The sequence below is a fragment of the Neolamprologus multifasciatus genome, chromosome 15 (assembly GCF_963576455.1).
Source record: "Neolamprologus multifasciatus chromosome 15, fNeoMul1.2, whole genome shotgun sequence".
NCBI classification, from domain to species: Eukaryota; Metazoa; Chordata; class Actinopteri; order Cichliformes; family Cichlidae; genus Neolamprologus; species Neolamprologus multifasciatus.
Genome location: NC_140453.1, coordinates 9067184 through 9090632, shown reverse-complemented (window position 1 = coordinate 9090632; position 23449 = coordinate 9067184). Strand labels below are relative to the sequence as shown.

At 40.2% G+C, this 23449-nt stretch overlaps 1 protein-coding gene and 1 long non-coding RNA gene across 2 annotated transcripts in view; both read left to right on the top strand.

The window, feature by feature from the left end:
* LOC146501537 (uncharacterized) overlaps nt 1-22979 on the top strand; it is a 39415-nt gene extending 16436 nt beyond the window's left edge. The window contains exon 2 of the long non-coding RNA XR_014869283.1: nt 4-22979. This is a non-coding gene — a long non-coding RNA (uncharacterized LOC146501537). The remainder of the gene's footprint in view (nt 1-3) is intronic.
* Nucleotides 1-23449, top strand: part of xkr6b (XK, Kell blood group complex subunit-related family, member 6b) — a 68267-nt gene that overhangs the window by 22289 nt on the left and 22529 nt on the right. The window lies entirely within an intron of this gene.

The window sequence follows — 23449 nt, the reverse complement described above, 5'->3', positions numbered from 1 at the left end:
GAGGGGAGCCACCAGGCTGAAGAAGGAGTCCTGTCAGGCTTGGTTAGCCTGTGGGACTCCGGAGGCAGCCGACAGGTATCGATAGGCCAAGCGGAATGCGGCTCGGGCAGTGGCTGAAGCAAAAACTCGGGTGTGGGAGGAGTTCGGAGAGGCCATGGAAAAAGACTTTCGGACTGCCTCGAAGAGATTCTGGCAAACCGTCAGGCGTCTCAGGAGGGGAAAGCGGTGCTCTACCTACACTGTGTATAGTGCTGGCGGAGCACTGCTGACTTCGACTGAGGAAATTGTCAGGCGGTGGAAGGAATACTTCGAGGACCTCCTTAATCCCACTGACACGTCTTCCGAGGAGGAAGCAGAGTCTTGGGATGAGGGGAATGACCCGCCAATTTCCAGAGGCGAGGTCACTGAGGCAGTTAAACAACTTCTTGGTGGCAGAGCCCCTGGTGTTGATGAGGTCCGCCCCGAGTTCCTGAAGGCTCTGGACGTTGTAGGGCTGTCCTGGTTGACACGCCTCTACAATGTTGCGTGGAGATCAGGGGCATTACCCCTGGACTGGCAGACCGGGGTGGTGGTCCCCATCTTTAAGAAGGGGGACCGGAGGGTGTGTTCCAACTACAGGGGGATCACACTCCTCAGCCTCCCTGGGAAAGTCTATGCCAGGGTGCTGGAAAGGAGAGTTCGTCCGCTAGTTGAACCTCGGATACAGGAGGAACAATGCGGTTTTCGTCCTGGTCGCGGAACACTGGACCAGCTCTTTATCCTCTCAAGGATACCTGGCTCCGCCAGGGCTGCCCTTTGTCACCGATTCTGTTCATAATTTTTATGGACAGGATTTCTAGGTGCAGCCAAGTGGCGCAGGGCTTTCACTTCGGTGGCCTCAGAATCTCATCTCTGCTTTTCGCGGATGATGTGGTTCTGTTGGCTTCATTGGGTGAAGGCCTCCAGCTTGCACTGGGACAGTTCGCAGCCGAGTGTGAAGCAGTGGGAACGAGGATTAGCACCATTTATATTTTGCTTGCTCTTGTTGGGTTACGATTCTAGACAGCGTGTGTGAAACTTTGCCTAACAGCACAGTAGGGATGTCACGTTACCAGAAATTTAGTATTCAGTACCAAAACCAGTTGAATTACACAATTCTCAATACTAAATTCAATACTAAAAAAATGACGATCTCATCTACTTGAATATAAACTCTATCATTAAAAACATGATATACCAACATTTTAGCAATCCATTTATTTAAAATTATAAAATGATATCCTGTTTACAAGACACAAACTGAAATGTTAGGATGTTTGCCGAGTAGCCGACTAATACTACATTATGTTAACATTAGCCACTGCAAACAGTTCAGCCTATGGAACAAAAGTTGATTTCACAATTGCAGAGCCATCTGTCTCACAAAAAAAAATAATGTCCATTTCAAGATAAAGTAAAAAACTTTGGATGTTTTTACTGTGTTTGAGTAATAGAAATGTAATTGACTGAAATTCTTTGAAAAGTTCTGGAGGCTGATGTCACTAAATTGGAAGCATTTCCTCCATTGGTCTGAAAAACATGACAACATGGTTTGCATACTGCCTTATTAATGAAGCACATAAGGCTAGACTAGTACACTTGTTGCTGTATGCCTTTTTCCAAAGCACTTGCCACCTCAGTACATATGCTGCATGTTACCAATGGTAGCAAAGAGCAACAAGTACTGTTCCATTCTCAGAATTTTGGTATTAAATAGTAGCCTAAGTATCAGCTCTGGTGACGTCTCTATTTCATAATGAGGTGATATCAGTAGTATTTCCTGCACATTTAACCACTTACAAGCTTGTTAATTTTACCTCAGCACTACAAATTGAACCGAACTAACAGCTAGCAGTACAGTACTAACAGTACCACAATTAGCCTCACCTCCATGCTTCATCTAAATGTTAAGTAGAATGCTTTGGCCTTATCACTTCATTAGCACAAAATAATATGAATATGGTAAGATACTCCTCTCTTCCGTCAAACTAGCTAACGTGAGTGATACAACTATAGGATACATTTTTGCTAGTATGCAGCTACTAACCAAGCAGTTTGAGTCTTAAAGCCTTTATGCACTGGACACGTAAAATATATATGTAAATATTTTGTTTCACCTATTCTTAATGCAGCCATTCACATCGACCACATAATTCCACATAAGCGTTTTTATTTTATTTTTCTTATGCAAATAAACAGATCTGCCTTCTCTTGAGAGATGGGCAAACCCAGTGTCATTTTTGTCACAGTGCAGTTTTTGACAAAAAATCTTCTAATGCAACGCTTTCATGCATACATTGCATAACAAGTTCATATCCCAAAAAAATAGAATTTTGTGACACTATTTGCAAAGCACTTTGTGTGTACTGGCCTTCAGGGAAGAAGAAAGAGTCCAAAAAAAGTATTTCGTAATTATATACTCATTACAACAAACAATTAACACGTAATGTTGCACTTTGTAATGCCATACACTCAACAATGCCCGTCTGTAGTTGAATATGCACATGTGCATAACAGTACTGTGTGCACCCTGTTGTGTCCGGTGAGGTGGAAATCATTGTGTGTTCAGAGGCATCCATCTGTTGACCTGCTGACCATGATGCTACAAAGTGCAGCCTTGTCACAGGACGACCTCGGTGACTCACCATAGCCTGAGCAGTCTGGCTAAGCGGCCCACTCTTCTCTTCCTCACCCACTGACATAAGTTCTGTCTCACTGAGCTTGTCTGCCGTCCTTCTCTTTGCTCTACAATCTCGCATTTGTACTCTTCTCTCTCTCCTACATGCTCTTGCCGCCTTCTCTCATGAATCTGCTCACATGCGCCTCTGGTTCTTTCTCCCTCTGTCTCTCATTCCTCTGTTGCTTTTCCCAGACCTACCCTGGTGGGCCTTGGCGGGCAGCAGGCGATGACAGTTGTATTAGCAGTCGATTTCGAGGTCACTTTCGCTCAGCTCCACTGAGACTGAGTAACAGTTGCTGAGCCGCAGAGACAAAGAGGGAAGAAGATGGCGCAAGTAGTACATGGAAAATATTGAATGACAGAAAGACAGAATGTTTGTGTATGTTTGTATGTATGTGTAATAAGTAAGGATCAAATAAAATACAAAATAGTATTTGAGGTAAAATGAGGTGAGCATATAATTTTCAAGTGCACTGAATTTGCTAAAGAAAAACAATCCTTTTGACATCAGGCTTGGATAATTTTCATGACACGATCAGTGAACTCCACCTACATATGTTTATGTTTGTTTGCTGTAGTCGTTTTAGCTCAAATAAGGCAAGTGTGAGACCTAGTGCCTGTGCATGTGGGTGTAAAATCCAATGTTGAGAGCCCTGCCATCTCTTGATTGACATTTAATCACCATGGCAACAAGTGGGCTGCAAGTGACTGCTCCCCTGAGAGCTTTTAGTCACCAGGTTGCAAGAAATAAGACTTTTCTGATTGAGCTCATATTCCACAGCTCCTTTTCAAGTAGACCAAACCCATATAGATGTTTACCCCCTCTCCCTTACTGTCTCCTGTCCCCCCAAACAAGCTGTTGGCCCAGTAATCAAATACAGCAGCTATGATGATTTAGACGACAATCTCCACATGCTCGTTAGATTTTGGTGGCTTTGGTTGTGGCAGCGTTTTGGGTGCTAACCACCATCACTAATCGTTTCCTCTCTCTGCGGGATGTCGGCTTCCAGCAGCACTGTTGATTACTGGTTTTGTGGTAGATTTCAGGTTGAGGGGAAGAAAATGATGATGGTGATGCTTTCCAGAAGCCTTCCAGACAGCATTCGTCTCTGCATTGAGGTCTGCCTCTCTACGCTGTTGACTCATCCCATTGTCTCCAACTGCCTGTACCCCTGTCTTCCCCACCTGTCACTGTCTCTGTTTTTTCTCTCTGCTCGCAGACACTTGTCCCCTAAGCTTTGCACAAGGTGTGGAATCGGTGTGAACTGTTGAGCAAGTTGTTATATGAGAAATTGCTCCGACATTTGTGCACGGAATGCTGAAGGAAGGAGAAAGGCAAGAAAGACAGGTGGTGGGAGGAGGGGTATCCTCAGAATCTGTAGTGCAGGAAAGTGTTTGTTTTCTAGCTTCTCAGCATCTTTCTGTCTCTGTGTCACAGACGCACACACTCCAACTCCACTTCCATTTCACATCCAGGTATAGTTGCATAAGGATGTTTAAAAAAAAAAAAACTCACATAAGAGGCTCATCTAGTTACCATAGCATCCCCTTCTGTAAGCACAAAGACCCCCGCTGAGGTCCAAGTGCGGGGGCGTTTTGAGCCCTCTGCAGATGGTGTCATTCCAACGCACCACCCAGCAGGGGTCCACTCAACTTATTGAAGAGTCAGGGTCGGCAGAAATGTCACTTAGCGCTTTGCACAAGATGCTTCATCTTACTCTGCTTATTATGCTAGCTGATCAGAGGCATGTGTGTCCCACAGACCTTCTCTGTACACTGCTTATGGTTTCATATCTCCTCTGGACACTATTTCTATGTTTCGATATACTACAAAGTATGTCTTTGTAATATGCATCATTCTGACTGCATATTTTTTACTAATACTACAAGTAATGTTCATTTATATTAGTTTCTGCAGGATGCATTTTTCAAACTCCTAAACCCTATGGATTCAGTTGTACAGATCTGTGTCGTAAGGTTTACAGCTGTAATTGCCAGCCTGGGAAGACCTGCTCAGAAAGGTCAGCAGAAATATTGCAAACAGTCATAAGGCGATAAAGAAGCTGCACAGGATGTATCTGATATTTTGTCTCCAATAGTTTGCACCCCACCCCAGGTTGTAATACTAGATAATAATGCTGTTCTGGGAATTTAAAAAAGTATAAATCATAAGATTATCAAATCTACTTCTAAACAGGGGGAATTTTTGACAGGGTGAAGCAAAGCACAAACAATGAAAAGCAGCTGTATCTGAATTGAAGAAAACAGGGGAAAAAAGCACTCAGCAAAAAAATCGTCGCATATCACTCTATTTTCATAAGATAAATAAATAAAGACTGTAAAGAATCGTAGGGTGGGGGTTTGTTTTATATTTTAACTGAAGAGTAGGGCCTCTGTATTATGTTCCTCCTCTGAATCAATGTTAATTAAACGACAGGCTATACAAATTATGTAATAAGAGCTCAAGGTTGGAGGGTACCATGTAAGTATCTTGTGATTTTAGAAATCTGTCATTGGCTCCACCAACAGTTACATAGGTTTTTCTCATTTAAGCTGTCAGGTATAGATATAGAATAGCTGAATTTGAGTGAACAAAATTCATTGCTGCGTGCAAAAAATGTATTTCAGTGTTTGCTATTATCCATACACACACACAATAGCAGCCCCTCTCGCTCAGTTTTTGCATTTGTGCTCGCTCGCAATGTGTTGCTCGTGCTCTCAACATTTCTGCCCGTGCGCGCTCAACTCTTTCTCTACACCATTATATTTGTGCCACAAAACCAGCCAATCACAGACTTGGATGCAAAAATATCTCAAAATGACGAAATGCAATATCCCAGAATCCATTTCGTCCAAAACTCAAATGAGGCAGTGGCGGAGGAACACAGAGTGGCGGAGTTTGAAATATTACTCTTTCTGGGTCACAAAATAAACTTTTAAGATATTTTCAGAATGGTGCTGTGTAAACTTCAAATATCTGCTCGATTTATCAAGACATAACATATTTGCATAAGTGCTCTAACGTTTTCGGAGATGCCTGTTACCCACCAGCTGACCGCATAGCTGGACTGGCCAATGGGCATCCCGGGCATTTGCCCGGTGGGCCGATGGTGATTTTTCATTTTTATGTTTGTTTCTGTAATGGTATAAACAATGAAAGGTGGTGGATTAGCCAATTGGTCATGATCAGCTCTGGGCTGGACCAATTACAATACATCCGTATTAAGAGGAAAAGGAACGCGATTAGTCCCGTACTTCAGCTAGAATGAAAAAAGTCACAAAGCTGGAGTTATTCTGTCTTTACGTTGCACAGCTGCCTCTTCTCCCCTCATTCTCTCCCCTCCCTCTCCTGTTGTTACTTCAATCATGAAACTGATCAATGATCAGCTGATCGTCTCTCTTGTTTGTTTATCTCCCACTTTGCGCCAGAAACAGGAAACCAGCGGATGTTGGGCTAAACAACAACAGCACGTTCAAGCTTGATAAGCTGTTGTTAGAATTTATTTCAAATTAATTTCTAGTATCAGCTGATGTTTGCTGGAGCCACAGATGTAAAAGCTGCTGCTCATGATATCGGTTTGGAAACATGAAGGTGATACAAATCATGCATATATACCAACAAGACAGTGTACATCACTGTCACAACAGTGTTTGTTTTAGTTCAAAGGCTTTATGGTTTTTCCTATAATACCTGGTGGTGTAGTCAGCCAATGTTTTGTCAGTTGAGCCATATTATGTGTAACCCGAGTGACCACCCGGTCAGCTGGTGGGTAACAGGCAGGAAAACATTAGAGCACTTATGCAAATATGTGATGTCGTGATAAATCGAGCAGATATTTTAAGTTTACACAGCACCATTCTCGCATGAAAATATCCATCCATTCGCTTCCACTTATCCTTTTCAGGGTCGCAGGGGTCGCTGGAGCCTATCCCAGCTGTCATAGGGCGAGAGGCGGGGTACACCCTGGACAGGTCGCCAGTCTGTCGCAGGGCCAACACACAGGGACAGAAAACCATTCGCACTCACATTCATTCGCACATTCACACCTAGTGACAATTTGGATTATCCAATTAACCTATCCCCACAAGCTGCATGTCTTTGGACGGTGGGAGGAAGCCGGAGTGCCCGGAGGGAACCCACGCAAACACGGGGAGAACATGCAAACTCCACACAGAAAGACCCCGGCCTGATGTTGGAATTGAACTCAGGACCTTCTTGCTGTGCGGCAACAGTGCTAACCACGATGCCACCGTGCTGCCCGCATGAAAATATCTTAAAAGTTTATTTTGTGACCCAGAAAGAGTAATATTTCAAACTCCGCCACTCTGTGTTCCTCCGCCACTGCCTCGTTTGAGCTTTGGACGAAATGGATTCTGGGATATTGCATTTTGTCATTTCGAGCTGATTGGAACCAGAACAGCCAATCAGATATTTTTGCATCCAAGTCTGTGATTGGCTGGTTTTGTGGCACAAATATAACGGTGTAGAGAAAGAGTTGAGCACGCACGGGCAGAAATGTTGAGAGCGCGAGCAACACATTGCGAGCGAGCGCAAATGCAAAAACTGAGCGAGAGGGTCTGCTATTGTGTGTGTGTATGGATAATAGCAAACACTGAAATACATTTTTTGCACGCAGCAATGAATTTTGTTCACTCAAATTCAGCTTTTCTTCGCTCAAAATAAATTTCTCCTCAAAATGCAACACTTGCACCTGCAAACTTTTTTTACGTGCGCTCAAATTTTCTTTTACGTGCGCTCAGAATAGTGGCACAAAAATAACGCCATAGGTTACAGGCTGTTCCTCTGAGAATCTGGTAAGGGAGCTGTGTGTAAGGCCTGAGGCTGTGCAGTTTCTCAGACAGTTTCTTCTTCTCCTCAGAAATTACAGTTTGCCTCACAGTCGCTCGCTCACACAGAGCTTTGTGGAGACAGGAAATTGACAGGGGACACAAGGATGTAGGGTAAGACACATGATGGTGGACTAACACGTGCTCAGGATCTAGTACATGCATTGTTTGACAGTAAAGCAAATAGTGATGTTGCAGTCTTATTAATATGAGATTGCAGTATCAGTTTTTAACGTTGTAGTACTTTATAGTAGTAATATATGACATGTGTCACAGACTGTATGGACAATATTTAAACTTGAAGTCTCATGAGTCCATCACCTTCACTCATCACAATCTAGCTTGTGAATGAGTGGTGAGAGGAGTAGACCAAAAAATGTAATCAAGTAAAGGTACTTGTACTTAGTAACAGCAAATATCCCATTCCTGTAGAATTCAAAGTAGTCATCCAAATAATGCTGGCGAGAGTAAAATGGTATCTACTCAAAAGCAAAGTAAAAACAAAGATCTTCCTTAGTAAATAATTCAATAAGTTTTCCTACTTTCATTAGTCTAATGTAAAGTAAATCTCAGGAAAGGTTTTTCTGTAGTTACAAATGTCCTCTAAACACTTTGAGTGCAGGCAATCAGTAGATGGGGTAATAGAAAACCACTTTTAGCCAAATGTGAAAACGGCTCAAACTCAACACTGCATATCCCTGCATCCCTATGCACCCGCCAAGTGTGAAGCAAATCTGCTAAAAAGATACATAGAAAAAAACTACCACGAACACAGACACACAGACATACACAGCCTGTTCCAGTTCAAAGCATGGTTGTGCACCAAATTAAGAGCGACTGCTGTAGCTGAACTAAACACTAGCTGTTGCTGATTCAGTTACAGCGCTGGCATCCATCTCTTCTTCAAAGTGCCTCACCACAAGCGTTTTAGAGTTGTTCTACTTTAAATTTAAAATAGAGCTCTTGACAGCTGACAAAGACTTCTGAGTCAGGAATAATTTGCATTTCACTATTTTGTTCTTCTTGTGCGTTTTACACGCAAATTCCAAACGTTTCCATGGCACTCTAGCCATCTCACTAGCTGAGCTACACATGTGGAATGGAAGCTTCCATCTCAACATCTGGAGTCGACTTCTAATGTGTCACCATGAGATGAACATTTGTTTGGGGGTTTTTTTTTGTGTGAAATAACTTGGTTACAATAAGGCTTGTTACCATGAAATTGTGGTTCATACATTTGGATTTTCATATTTGCAAGCTTTTCTTGCCACTGGAGGTCAGACTTGCTGTCCTGGACTAATGATATTGCTGTTTGGTTAAGAGATAAATCAAATCTCAGCTGTTTTACACTTTTGAAAACCATTTACACACACTACTGCCGTCTTGGATTGTTAACTCTGGGTTGTTGGGATGGCACCAACTTTAGGAGTATGAAATATGACTTCAGGGGGTGTTCCATTTTAAAATTCCGAACACAGAACTTCCGACTTCAAATGGAACAAACAATCCGTCTTGATGTGTTAGTCCTTTTGATGCAGTTGTGACCTATTGCATCAGTAGGATAAGTATTTAACAAAATGGATGAAGGGTTGGATGGATGAAGAGTCCCCTTAAAATAGAATCATTTTTGCAATTCCATCAGCCTCAGCCTTGCTTAACATGCCAACACAGTGTGCGGTCGAATAGTTACATTTGCTTAGCGAGATATCGAGATGAGTAAAGTGACTTGGAAAAATGCACACAACAGCCATATTAAGAGCTGGTCAAGTCCAGGTATAGGCTATTTCTTCCTTAACCTCCTAAGACCTGAACTCTTCCACGGCATGGATTTTTAATTTCTCTTTGGTATTTGGGCATATTGGGGCCCAATGAATGTAAAAACAAAGAATTACCAGATTTTTTTTTTTTTTTTACCTTATTTTTGTTTTTAAGAAAAATAAGAGCCACATATGAGGATATTCATTTAAAATTTTTATAGAAGAGTGGCAGTATAATGTCCTCGTAAGTGGATATCAGGCCCTTGTAGAGCAAAATTGAGTATTTTGGTCTAAATAACCCAAAATGTGACGTGCACATATGTGGACGCCAGGTCCTATGAGGTTAAAAATAAAAGCAGTGAAATATTTTTCATTGGTGGTTCACATGTATATGTCATGCTGGAAACAATATAATAAGAACACATAAGGTAAAGTAAGATGTGAAGTGCCTTTCAAATCTCTGCTGGCAGCTAAAGTTAATTGTAAATTTTAGTAGTCTTTAAACTACTTGAACTAGGTGAATAGTGAAATATGCAATAATGTGAAGTATGCAGTTCCTATAGCATGGGTTACATTTTTAGTTAATTCACTTACAGGGAGTACCCACTGATGAACAGGGAAAATAATACAAAAGCAGCTTTCGGTGGGAATACCCGGTGCCCTTGTAATGAATCAATGAATGTAGGTTACAAATGGGCAAAACTTGAAACAGTCATTATCAGATCTGAACTATCTGTATTGTCACATCATTGCCACACTAATGCTGTTTCGGGGTCATTTAATGAATTGGCTAACTGCAATACTAGAAAGTGTTTAATCTCTATTAAACTGGCATAACTGTACACTTAAATCAAGCGTCAGTTCCTTGGCTAAAATACCTTTGGGTTGAACGGCCTACAAACACATTGGCTTTGAGCACAGTAATATCTTATGTGGCTGCCAAAAGTAAGGAGGGGAAAGAAGCCAATGCATCACATTATGGTTAGGAAAAAAAACCTTTACATGTCTCCTATTGTTCCTCTATTCAATTTTAATTTACTATAGGTAGGATCCTCTTATGTCTGAAGAGCTAATTAATACTGATTCAGCTGTGGGAGAAAGTGCCATTGTTCATAGAAATTGGAAAATGTATGAAAGATATTCTACTATAGCCTGTTACCACAGGCTATAGTAGAAGTCCAATACTAACCTAGTTCTAATCTCCTGAAATATATGTACACTAGTCAGCCACATGCCTAATACTGTGTGAACTCCAATAAACTGGCTCAGCAAAACTTGGGAAGGTACCCTTGAGCAGCAGATGAATTAAGTTGTGTTATTTCTAATTTGGGGCCTCAATAGATCCAATGTTTGTACCATATCTATATGGATAGACAAGGAGACTGGGATCTTGGAAATTCAGAGACCAAGTCAACTCCTTGCAGCCATGAACGGGCGTGGTCTATAGCAGCATTAAAGCTACGTTCACACTGCAGGCGAAAGCGCATCAAATCCGATTTTTTTGACCCCACACGACCCATATCCGATCATGGTATGACAGTGTGAATGGCACAAATGCGATATTTTCAAATCCGATCTGGGTCACTTTCGTATGTGGTACTGAATCCGATACATATCCGATGTTTTAGAAAGCGACTGCTGTTTGAATGGTCATGTCGCATTAAATCCGTCTTTTACGTCACTGACACAAGACAGACGCTGATTATCAGCGCCCGAGAAGACATCGCGAACGCTTCCTGGCCATCCCGTGTAGATGTCAGTGAAACTGTTGGGAAGACAACGTTGGAGAAACGTGAACATTTTATTTGTACTGTATAATCTGCAGATTCTGACAGAAATCTGCAACTATCCTTTGAAGCACCGCTCCTCTAAAACAGCAATAAGGATAATTATTAGGTTATTCACATTATTATGTAAATAACAAAATAACTTAAAGCAAAAATTGGGAAACGTAAAGTCCAAAGTCTTTATATTAACGGCCATCAGTCAAACAATATTGTTTGCTCTGGGTCTAAACAGAGCGTGTTGTGTGTGACATCTTCTTTTGCACATGCGGGCCGCTTTGAGCGTTCACACTAGAGCGCGTTTGCTGTCGCATTTTATTTGTAGTGTGAACGAGCAGACAAAAAAATCGGATTTGATCAAAAAATCAGAATTGAGCATTAAGACCTGCAGTGTGAACGTAGCCTAAGGCTGTACAAAGGAACCGCCACATGAATGGCAGGATCAAAGCTTCACCACCAAAACATTTTCAATATCATCAAAATGACTAAGGTGGCTTGCATTCTTCCCAAAATCCTATACTTCTGTGCTCTCTGCCCACATGCAAACAGCACATTCAGTGTCTGCATCACTGAAACCACATTCTTTCATTGTTCCATGGTCCAGTTCTGATGCTTCATATGTTTCTCACATTAACAGAGCTTAGCACTCATCTTCAATCACGAAGATCCCAGAGGCAGCATGCCGTGCATGTTCTGACAACTTTCTGCGGTAGACAACATTAACATTTTCAGCATTTAGTAAACAGGAGCTCTTACATGGGATTGGACCACAGGGGCAACCTCTTGCTTCTCACACACATACATGAGCCTTAAACACTCATGATTCTCTATCTGGTTGAACAATTTTTGTTCTTGGTAGGTACTAACCTACGGATCTAGAGCTAAAAGGTTGGTGGGTTGATCCTTAGTTCCTCTATTGTCTACATGTTGAAGTATTCTTGTTCAAGAGTTTCGAACCCCGAATTCATGCATCCATTCAAGTGTGAGTGTTTGAATGTTAAAAGTGTGTGAGTAAGCGAACGAGGCTTGTAGTAAGAAAACGCTTTGAGTGCTCAAATAGAGTAGAAAAGCGGTATATAAGTACCAGTATATAAGTACCATTTACATAACATTTACACTCCAAAAGACCTGCCACTTTGGAGATGCTCTTAACCAGTCATTCAGCCATCGAAATCTGGCCCTTGTCAGAGTTACTCAGCTCCTAATATTTGCCCATTTTTCCTTCTTCCAACACATCACATTCTGTGCCTAACCGCTGGATGGTTGCCTTTTTAACAAGATATTCATTATTCAGTATGTTGTTCAGCTCACCTGTTAGTTTTAATGGTGTGGAAGTGTATAAGGCAGCTGCCTCCCTATTCCTTTGGCCCATGAAATGTTTAAATAACTAAAGACCTCACATTGTTCTTTTGAATCACTCTTCACACTTTCATTATAAAATGTACTGCCTTTGTATTCTTTTTACAGAAAAAATGTGCATGCTCTTGCCACTTTTACAGCATTAAAACAACAAAGATGAGCAGTTTGTCATCACAGTAGCAGTTTTTGCATTTCTCTCATTGAGCTTTTTCATAATTGGGTAAAATCGCTGGAAGAGAAAAAGGTGAGAAATGCAGAGGAAGGGGTAGAAACACACATGGTAAAATGAAAAAGAAAATCTGGGAAGGATGACTAAGAGTGGAAAGGAAAGTAATGAGGAGTTGAAGTTAAAAAGACAGACGGGTTCAGTGTGGGTTATAGTGAGAAGAGCCATGAAAGAGACTTTCTGAAGCCTCTGTGCACAGTGCATACAGGTTTTGATCTCAGTCTCCAGCCCTCATGAATGACTGATCTTGCTGCGAGTTTTTACTTTTAAATTCTGCTATCACATCTTTTTACAATGTCTACACAGTTCAACTTGACCCGGTTGAAGCTATTCCTGTCTTGGTTGTAGTATAAGATTTTTATTTATTTATGAATTGCATTTCTAAGCTTCGATTATACACAAATAGGACTTCCACAGGGGCATGTAGTTTTCTAAGATTATATAATACACTTTAGCACTGTGTCAGTGATTTCAGATGTACCAATGGTGTTGATCTTCATGAGTTTTATTGATTGACCTACTTAGGGAGAAAGTACGGAGCCCCGCAGGGGACATTGGAGAAAAAATAATTAAGACGGACTTTTGCGAGATCTCGCAAAAGTTTCATACATCTCCGAAAACGTCGGAGCACTTTTGCAAATATGTGATGTCTTGTAAACCGAGCAGATATCTGACGTTTACACAACTACATTCACGCCTCGGAATATCTTAAAAGTATATTTTGTGACCCAGAAAGAGTAATATTACAACTAAGTAGCTGCCACCATTGTTGGAATTCGACTTTTGCGAGATCTCGCAAAAGTTTTGCGAGATCCCGAGTTTGTTTTGCGAGATCTCTCAAAAGTTTTGCGAGATCCCGAGTTAGTTTTGCGAGATCTCGCAAAAGTCCGTCTTAATTTTTTTTCTCCCATGTCCCCTGCGGGGCTCCGTAAGAAAGTACATGGAGCTCCCAGAGTTTAGTTTTGATAACACTCTTGTGTTTATTCAATAAATATGAAGCTGCAGCTAGCAATAACATCTCAAACTCTTTTTTCATTGTGGGCCACCTACAGTCTGCTTTGATCTTAAGTGGGCCGGACCAGTGAAACTCCAGTTTCTGTCAGTGCAAAGAAGTCTAACAACACATATAGTCCCAGAGATATTTTAACATAAAGAAAAGAAGTGAAATTTTAGCATTACATCTCAGTTTTTCTACATGTTAAAGAAATGCTGCTTGGACTTAATTTGCAAGAAATAAACATAATAAAAAGATAAATTATAAACTTCCCACACTGTCTTTATTAAATTACAATGTTTTGGTTCCTCCGACCTTCATCAAGTACAAACTTGGACCGAAACATTGTGATTTAAAAAAGATAAATAATTGTGAGACAGTGTGCAGAAGATATAATTGATGTTATTTAAAAAAAGAGGAAGAAAATCCTCCTACGCACCTGTTGTTCACTCACTTTTATGAAATTTAGACAAGTTGTAAGAAATGAATGTGTAAAATTATATAAAATGTTCTGATAGCTCATTGTCCATTTGTTTGTTTGTTTTTTACTGTGAACCCACTGTAAAAATCATAATTTTTTATAATATTGAAAACACAGGAATTGTCTGGCATTTGATTGTTTATTTATTTATTAATTACTTCAGTGTAGTATGAATGGCCTTGGGGGAGGTCTTTATCAATAGAAAAATGGTGTCAAACCTGTGAAAATACAATAAAACTCTAAACTTTATGCTCTCCTTCACTTTTTCCAAAGCTGTCTTATATTTGATTCATATGTTTTCATCCCCGCTTTATATCTTAGAAACAGGGAAAGCAGCTAGCCTGTCTCTATCTAAAGTTAGCCAGCATGAGATTTCTTTTTATGTGCAGCGGTCTGTTGGCTGTGTACTCTATCTACATTAGAATCAGAATACTTTCTTAATCCCAGAGGAAATTATGTAATATATACATAAAGTGATTTCACCCACAAGCTAAGTGTCACTATATATCACACTACTAGTGTGCGGTGATATGGCCTCAAAATGATATCACAATATTTCAGTAAAATTTGCAATAACAGAATATCTGATGGTTTAGGAAAAAAAATACTGAATAATGTTTTATTGATGCTTGCATCTTACAGGCAGCAGCATTTATAAGTGTATGTAAATAAAAGGTGTTTTCCTATCCTTCTTTTTCAATGAGCTACTGTCACTGATGACACACTACCTAATTCAATGTGTGAATGTTTGTGCCTTTAGCTTTAGCAGTTTTCTTGCATATTTTACAAAGTGCTGTGTTTTCTTGGAGGTTTTATAAGTAGCTAATTTTTTAGATACTAAATCGCCTTCAGATGCTGACACGAGACTCTTGGTTTCAGACTCTTGGTTGTATCCTTTTTTATACACTAGAGGACGTAAGCACATGGCTTTGCTATAGCAATGATACTGCTATATGACATTTTTATATCATGTAGAAATTAAGATTTCCATTATTTCACCAATCGGCAGTTTTAAAATTTGGTTTCAGAAGGTAATAGACAGCTCTTCAGCTTACCTTTAAAGGCACTTCTCATTTATCCTTTGGATCTCTGTGAGATGAAGGCATGTGCAAGGAGGTACTCTGGGGGTCCCCAGTCAGACTCTGGGTCAACGCACAGCCTCACAAGGTGAGCAACTGCCATTGAAGCCTCAACTAATGACTTATTGACTGGGTACCACTGAGCATGCTCAGTCCAGGGTGTTTCAAAGATAAAGCTGAAGGGGCTGTAACATGTTTTTCATTGAACAAGACTGTTTGAAGTCAACTCTGCCTTGTTTTGCACTCTGACACAGACACAAACTGTTTAGAATAAAGTGAAAAAAAGGGAAATCTAAGAAAGTGAAGGTCAGTCCTGTTATAAAGCTTTGAAAAAAGCCCTATAATTGTGGCTCCTTGTATTGCCTTAGATTCCATCTATTTAAATGTGCAGACCAGAATATATATATATATATGCTGAATACAGCAATGTGTGCTTCTTTAAAAAAAGAATTTGGTTCCATTCACAGTAGTATTTATGTGTGTGTGTGTGTGTGTGTGTGTGTGTGTGTGTGTGTGTGTGTGTGTGTGTGTGTGTGTGTGTGTGTGTGTGCATGTGTGTGTGCTTCTAGTGCTGTATATGCTCAGGGCTGCTTTAGGAAGGCAACCCGACCGTAACATATTGAGCCTTTCTAAAAAGATTTCTCTCTCTTGTGTGCTGCTTTTGATGAAAGTGTGTCACAGACTTGAGATGCAGCCGTTTGATCTGGTCTGATGTGAATTGGAGAGGTGACCTGGTTGCAAACAGAAACAACCATGCACATACACACCAGCTAATTATCCTCTCCAAGATGTTTAGTTTTGGGATACATTGTGACCGTGACACAGAGGGAATCCATATGAAGGGACACAAGCGACAAAGGTCTGCACAATCAGCTTATTTATAAACTGAATTTTTTAAAAAAAATAAGCAAATAAGATAGATGCTGACAGAGAGAAAAGAGCTGGCATACAAGCTGGCTCTCAGGCCAGATTAACATCGTGGCCCCCTTAAATCATGGATGCTATGTCCTTTCAGACTAAAGAAGAAAGGGACCATCTGGCATTTTCTTATAGCACAGTTTAAAAGCCATCAGTTATGGTATGTTGAGAGGCACTACTGCTGTTTTCCTTATCTCCTCTGCTCTCTGTCACTATTGCAGAGAAAGATCATATTGCAATAGAGAGCAGAGGAGATTAACAAAACAGTAGCACTGATCTAAAATTAAAAAACACACATTTTTATTTAATTATTTAATTGATTTGTTTTTTCTGAATGTATTGGACTGCACTGCACACCATCTTACTTTTACTTTCATTCATGTCTTTACAAATGCTGGGATAACCAGCACTGAGTTGGTAAATGACCAGCACCTGGGATTGACTGTATAGTTTGGATGGATTTTTCATTTTGTTTGAAAAAAATAGTCATATTAAAAATGCACTGGCTTCAAACTTTGTAGTTAACCAATTTCTCCTTCAAATTCTTTTTCACTCTATAAGCTAGGCTTAAAGTTTTATAGTATATTCACCGTGCCTCTTGGATGAATACAGCTACCACAACATGGCTTAGCTCTCCTCCTTAGATATAGATCGGCATTCGCTTGTCACAGACAAGCACCTTAGCCCATAGTGAGGGAGAAAAAGATGTCAGTTGTCCTTTCTATATCATCTTGTCTTTCTGTTTCTCCGTGTGTCACTGTCTGTCACTTTCTCTCTTTTAGGTTCTGTGTGCTTCCAGGGATATTGACAGCTTTTTTTTTCCTACAAAGTGCTGAGATTTTGAGAGACTGTCGCTTCCTATTTGCTATTTAATATTTCAGTGTGAGGTGCTTCTGTGCGTTGTTGCTGCAGGGTTTGCTACAGGAAATGGGCTTTGGTGACTTGCTTGAAAAACAATGTGCATTTCAGAGGCTAATGTGCAAAACTTTGAATGAAAAAGGTTTTTTTTTATGATAGTTTGAATGCAATGCCTTGTTACCAAAAGGTCTCTTTACTTAACCTGCTGCAATAAATGAAGTACAACCTTTATAGCATTTCCTATGTCATTTCAAAACAAAAATGTGAAATGAAATTGATGAAATTAGTTGATGCCACATTTACCTTCTGATGTAGCAAGACAGGGATGCTTAAGTTTGGGCCCACAAGGTATCCTTGACAATACAAGCCTGAACAATCTAGCTAATGGGGCTAAAGTGGAACCTTACCCATAACCAGTGAAGGTATGTGTTAGTTGTTATACTTGTTACTAGAACAATATATATTGGTACCTAAAGAACACATTTCAATTGTTGTAGTTGTTACCAGTTGTCTGTGACTATGCTGCATGTGGTCCACAGAGAATGTTAACAATGGCTAACATTAACCTGCTAGGCTAATGTAGTGGTCTGCTGGCTAGTGATACCGTTGTTTAGCGACATTATCTGTTAGCACACTGAATGTGCAGCATTGATCCATGGTATTAAACCTACTATGACTGTCGAAATGTTGAGTGTACTGGTGTTATGATCAAGGGCACTTACTGTAGGAGTTAGTGGCTATCTAGCTAACATTCATCGTGGGCGTGAATGCCATGGGCTTTTAATGATTTTGTTGAACTGCTCATGCTGCCCGTGATGAGTGTGTGTAAACATCTGACCACAGATGTAGTTCTTTGGGCTCAGATTTATAAAAACAACACGATATACTGCACTGCAGCATTTTAAAGATGATAGCCTCAGCTAATGCTGTACAGGCTCGCATCCAGAAACTGTATTTTTGGAAGGTCGATACGTCACCCCTTAACAAGCGGACAGCCCCATGCACACTGCTCTGGCAAGCTGGGAAAACTGTAAAACTTAACAGGCTTACTGTGAGGGATTTAGCCAACAGACAGTTAAGGCTTATGGCTAAAAATACAGTCCAAAGGAGTGAACTTCATAGTAGGCTTTGCCTTGACCACTTTTCATCTGCCGATAAGTTGTACTAAATTATTTAAAGGTATCGCAATATTGACACAACTAAGCTGGAGAGAATCCTGTTTCAACGTCTGATTTTGTAGAAGGTTTTGTGCTGCTTCTAACAGCAGCCGGTGTGTTTTTGATTTCCCTCTTCAATGTTAAAGCACGAGTAGGATTTTTTGCTTTCACATCATGTGAGAGTGCTGGACTAATAGCAGCTGCTCAGTCCAGATTAGAGACGCCATCGTTCCACAGCCGAGCCCACCCATCTTTGTCCTACTTTCTCTGCCTGTCTTCTTCCTCCTGATCTTCCTCTTTCTCCCCAGAACACCACCAGCTCCAAAAGTCATGCTCCAACTACAAGACTCGGAATCACATTTAACAGGAACTTTTTCCTTATTAATATCCTTATGCTTTTAGCTTTTGTTTGTGTTTTTCTACCCCTGCTGGTTGACCACCCAACCATTACTTCTTATGCTGTGAAGTGTGTAAATGGAAAATCTACACATGTATCCAGATTTTAAGTATTTAGACAGCTCCATGATTCCCTTTGATTTAAAGTAACATAAAACATATTAAATAAACGTACCAAAAGTCCTCTGTAATTTGAGGAGATTTGCATTATGATGCCATAAACTCTGTGGGAGACATGCCCTTTTTTTTAAAAGCACACTGCATCCAAACTTTGAAGTCTCCGACCCATATAGATAACTAGAGGTTTATTTTCCCTGGTGATGCTCTCTCAGGCTTTCACTGCAAACACTTTTAGCTCTTTAATCAGGTATTCTGCTACAAGATTGAGATCTGCTGGCTGGAGTTATTCCAAAACTTTACCCTGAAAGGCCCATTGGTTGCCCTGATGAATGATGAAATGTCCAGTGAGTTTTGATGCATTTGGTGTAATCCAAGCACAGAATGCTTCAGTATACCTTTGCACCCATCCATGTGCTCTTATCAGCAGTGAAATCATCAATAAAGAGCAACATTAGAGTGGGTCACTTTCATTCGCAGCCATATATAGCCAAACCACCATCATTTTCCCCTTGGACTGTTTCTTTTTTTCTCCTTTTTCATTAGTTCACAGTTGTCTCTAAGACACAGCTAGTTGATATATACAGTCATGGTAAAAAAAAAAAAAAAAAAAAGAGTACACCCTCTTTTAGATCTAAGGTTATATATTTAAATACATCATGTGAACTGCAAAACATTGGACAGCAAATTTTGACTTAGTTTAAGCCGTAGCCTTGATTAAAAATTTGTCTAGTTTTAATAAACTAAATATCATAAAAGTGTAATAGACAAAATGTGAACTTGATTGCGTTCACTAAAATATAAAGTGTAAGAGTTTGCTGTGCTTTTACTGGAGAGTTGCTCCACATGGTTTACAAAGGGTCCTGTTTTCCTTGACATCGAATGCAAAATGTGTCTCTATGTCTGCTCTTCTTTTCCTCCAACCAAAGCAATTAAAACACGTTTTCTTGTGTTTTAATGCGAAAAAGGGAGCATGGGAGCTAGTTGTAACTCCCCAAAAAGAGGCAAATCAAATCCAATCCAACCTCACTTTAAAGTGAGATTACTTCTGATTGAATCATTTGTTATACTTGTTATCATTGGCTCCCTTCTTACCATACTTGCATCTCTTTTATTCACTGACAAAAGTGTCAATACATTTCCTCATGCATTCGTTTTTATTTATTTATCATTTTCTTTTCATCAGAAGAAAATGTTAGCTATGATGTGGTGTACTCTGGAGCAGACCATCTCTTGTTGTGTGCTGTATGAAGGAAGAGACACGGACACTGTCTGGACTGTCTGGCAGATTTTTCCTTGTTTTTATCTTCTCCACTTGAATCATCATTTTAAATTTGACGTCTTACAATAACTACGTCTCACAGTCTTTCAATATTGATCTAAAGCTGCGGGTTGTATAATTTCAAATTTAATACGTCACAGCACAGATTCTGGAGTCTGTATGTGTGCAGGCACAAAGGCCCCAATAGCATGATCTAAGAAATGTGTTTTCTTAAACTATACTCCTACACATAGACACCTACAGGGACGTACGTGAACACAACAGTCACTGAGTTGGTGAGTCAAAGTAAATGCATCAATCCTGGGTGGCTATCAATAAATAACAAACATGCACTAAAGTGTGTTAAATTTGTAGCTCCAGCTTCTTTTATGATTCAGAGTATGGGTAAAAAACGAAACTGCTTTAAGTTAAATTGCTGATCATTCGGCATATCATTTTTGTGTAAGCTGGGGGGTTTTCTTTTAAAATGATGACCAGACTAACTGGAGCAGCTCCTCTGACTCAAATTACCCGAGGGTCAGGGTCAGTTGAGCAGCCTCATGTCAGATGGAGGCTTTTTATGAAAAAGTAAAACCACATTTTTCCATTTTGAAGAGTCTACTGTAATTTTAGAAGGACGCAATGTTGGCACACAGGCCTCAGTAATTTGGTTCGGTTAATTACAGCAGCTACATTACCCTGATAGTACAAGCGTGTAGGTGATATACTGTCAGATGCAGATGCAGATGCATGAAGATGTAGTTGGTCCCATGCCAAATGAGTCATTTTAGACTTGAAAAACAAGTTAGTAAAACCAGCCAGGGATTCTCAAAGCAGCATTCTTGTTGGCCATGTGGAAAGATCCAAAGAAATGTTGATTAATGAGGTAACATTTTAGTATGTCCTGTAAGACATTTTAGGAAACAACTAGTGGGGCATTTGGAAAGTGCATCTTCCAGCAAGACCAAAACCATATTATGCAATAAAAAACCAAAACACAACAAAACAACACAACTCTTTCCATGAAGTGTCAGTCCTAACAGCACTAATCGCTTACCTATAGTTCAGCTTTTGAAAAGTAGGGTGAAAAAAACAAAGGTGGAAAGAAAGCAAGAGTAGGTGAAGTGAGAGCTTTCTTCCCTTTTCCCCTGGGCTAAGTAAGAGCAGATTGTTCAGCCTAAGGCTGCACATGCTCAGGGGTTTTGTGAATGAAATGGACGCCTTGGCATGATGCCTGTACATTACACAGGCAGGTTTTCATCCTGCCTGCCTTCTTGTCATCCCTCTTCCACAGTCTTCTCTTCCTCCTATTCATCAGCAGATTTCCCAGACTGCAACATGTTGGAATCCAGTTACCACCACTTAGCAACTCCCAAGAGTCATCAGCTCTACCCAGTGTTCCCCCACACTCTCTCTCGGTTCTTCATCATATTTCTGTTCATAACTAAGTTTAAAATATTGTTAAAATATATACTGTTTCAATATCTATACCACTTATGTGTACAGTGAGTGAAAACACCCTGGAATTAAATGTTTATTGTGCAGTTATAAAAGGAAAACAAAAGCAACTACGGCTGTAATATTATAAGGAGCCTATAAAATCGGCATAAAATTCAATAAATATTGAGCTTTTATGTATCATCTAAGAAATCATATGTGGTACGAGACCATTCTCATTCCCGAGGCGTAACATCCCGACGTTTTGTCACGTCCTGCAGCGTTCCTGAGGAAGGCGAAAGGTGACCTTCCGCATTGTTATGGTACGTGGCGGGTTATGGAAAAGTAATTGCCCTCTTCCTGATTCCTTTGTTTTTTTTTTTTGCATATTTGCCACATGAGGGTTTGCTGACTTGTTTCAGATGAGCAAGCAAATTTTAATAATAAACTAAGGTAACATGAAAAAAATAATTTCTTCCCCCTCACCCTTTTTAAATCATGAATTACCTGTGATTAACCACATTTTAATTTCACTAGCTACACCCAGGCCTGATTACTGCCAGACATGTTGGCAGTAATCAGGCCTCAGATGATTTCTTGACTCAGATGTTGAGTCAAGAAATCACTAGAACCTGTATGACAAAGTGAAGTAGGCTAAAAGATCTCAAAAAGCAACACATCATGTCACGATCAAAAGAAACAACTGAGAAATAAATTAATTGACATCTATTATTGTGGAAAGGTTTTGGGACTTCAACAAAGCACAAATGGAGAAAACTTAAAACAGTGGAGAACCAGTAGCAGGACCTACCAGATTACTCCAAGAGTGCATCAAAGACTCATCTAGTAAGAGCCACAAAGCATCTTGATGATTCCCCGAAACATTCTGTCCACTGGCAAGATAAAAACTGTCCTGTTACAGCAACACTGAAACATGGTGGTGGTGCAAAGTGGTCTATGGCTGCTGCTTTGCTGCTTCAGGACCTGGATGCCCATAGTAAGTGATGGAACCATGAACTCTGCTCTTTAACAGAAAATCCTGAAGGAGAAAGTCCAGCAATCAATTTGTGCCCCGAAACTCAAGTACACTTCAGTTATGTAGCAAGACAATGATCCAAAACAACACTTTCAAGTCTTCAAGTCCACCTGTGTGTGGCTCAAAGGGAACAAAATGAAGGTTTGAGTGGCCTAGTCAAAGTCTGGACTTAAATCTGATTGAGATACTTAAACAGGCCGTTCATACTCAAAATCCCTCCAGTGAGGCCGAATTAAAACAATTCTGCATAGGAGAGTGGGCCAAAAATCCTCCACAGACTCATTGCCAGTTATCGCAAACGCTTGATTGCAGTTCTTGTTGCCAAGGGTGGCACAACCAGTTATTAGGTTTAGGGGGCAATCACTTTTTCCCACAGGGCCATGTAGGTTTGGATAGCTGTTGTTTCCTTAAGAAATGAAATCATTTTTTAATGGCATTTTTTATTTACTCAGGTTGTATTTGTTAAATATTAATTTTTGTTTGATGATCTGAAACATGTGGATGTGACAAATATGCAATTAATTACTGCTTCTTCTTGTTATTCGTTTTCTTGGACACACACACACACACACACACACACACACACACACACACACACAACCTCATCCAAACAACCGCAGACCCTCTCCTCTTTCATCCAAGCTCTATCTGTCCACTCACTGAACTTAAAGTGCTCTGCAGCGGTAATGGCCAACCTGTGTTTCACATGACATGGAACAAGCTTTAATGGAGGCAAACATGGTTCCATTGAGGTTTATCAGTTTTTTTCAGGTAAGAGAAGCAATCTGTATGATTGGAGTGTTGACATAAAAACTTCCCTGATAAGTGTTGTGGCACACACGGTGATGTAACATAATAGCTGAACAATATGTCCCGCTTTCCTTTTGAGCTTCACAAGAGAGATGTGGGGGAGCAGGATACATGTGCAATATAAGCCCAGATTCAGTTTTTAGCAGCTGACCTGTGAGACATGTAAACAACCAAACATTATTTACCCTTAGATCCAGACCACTGGTCCTGTAACCAAGGTCAGTTATTTGATA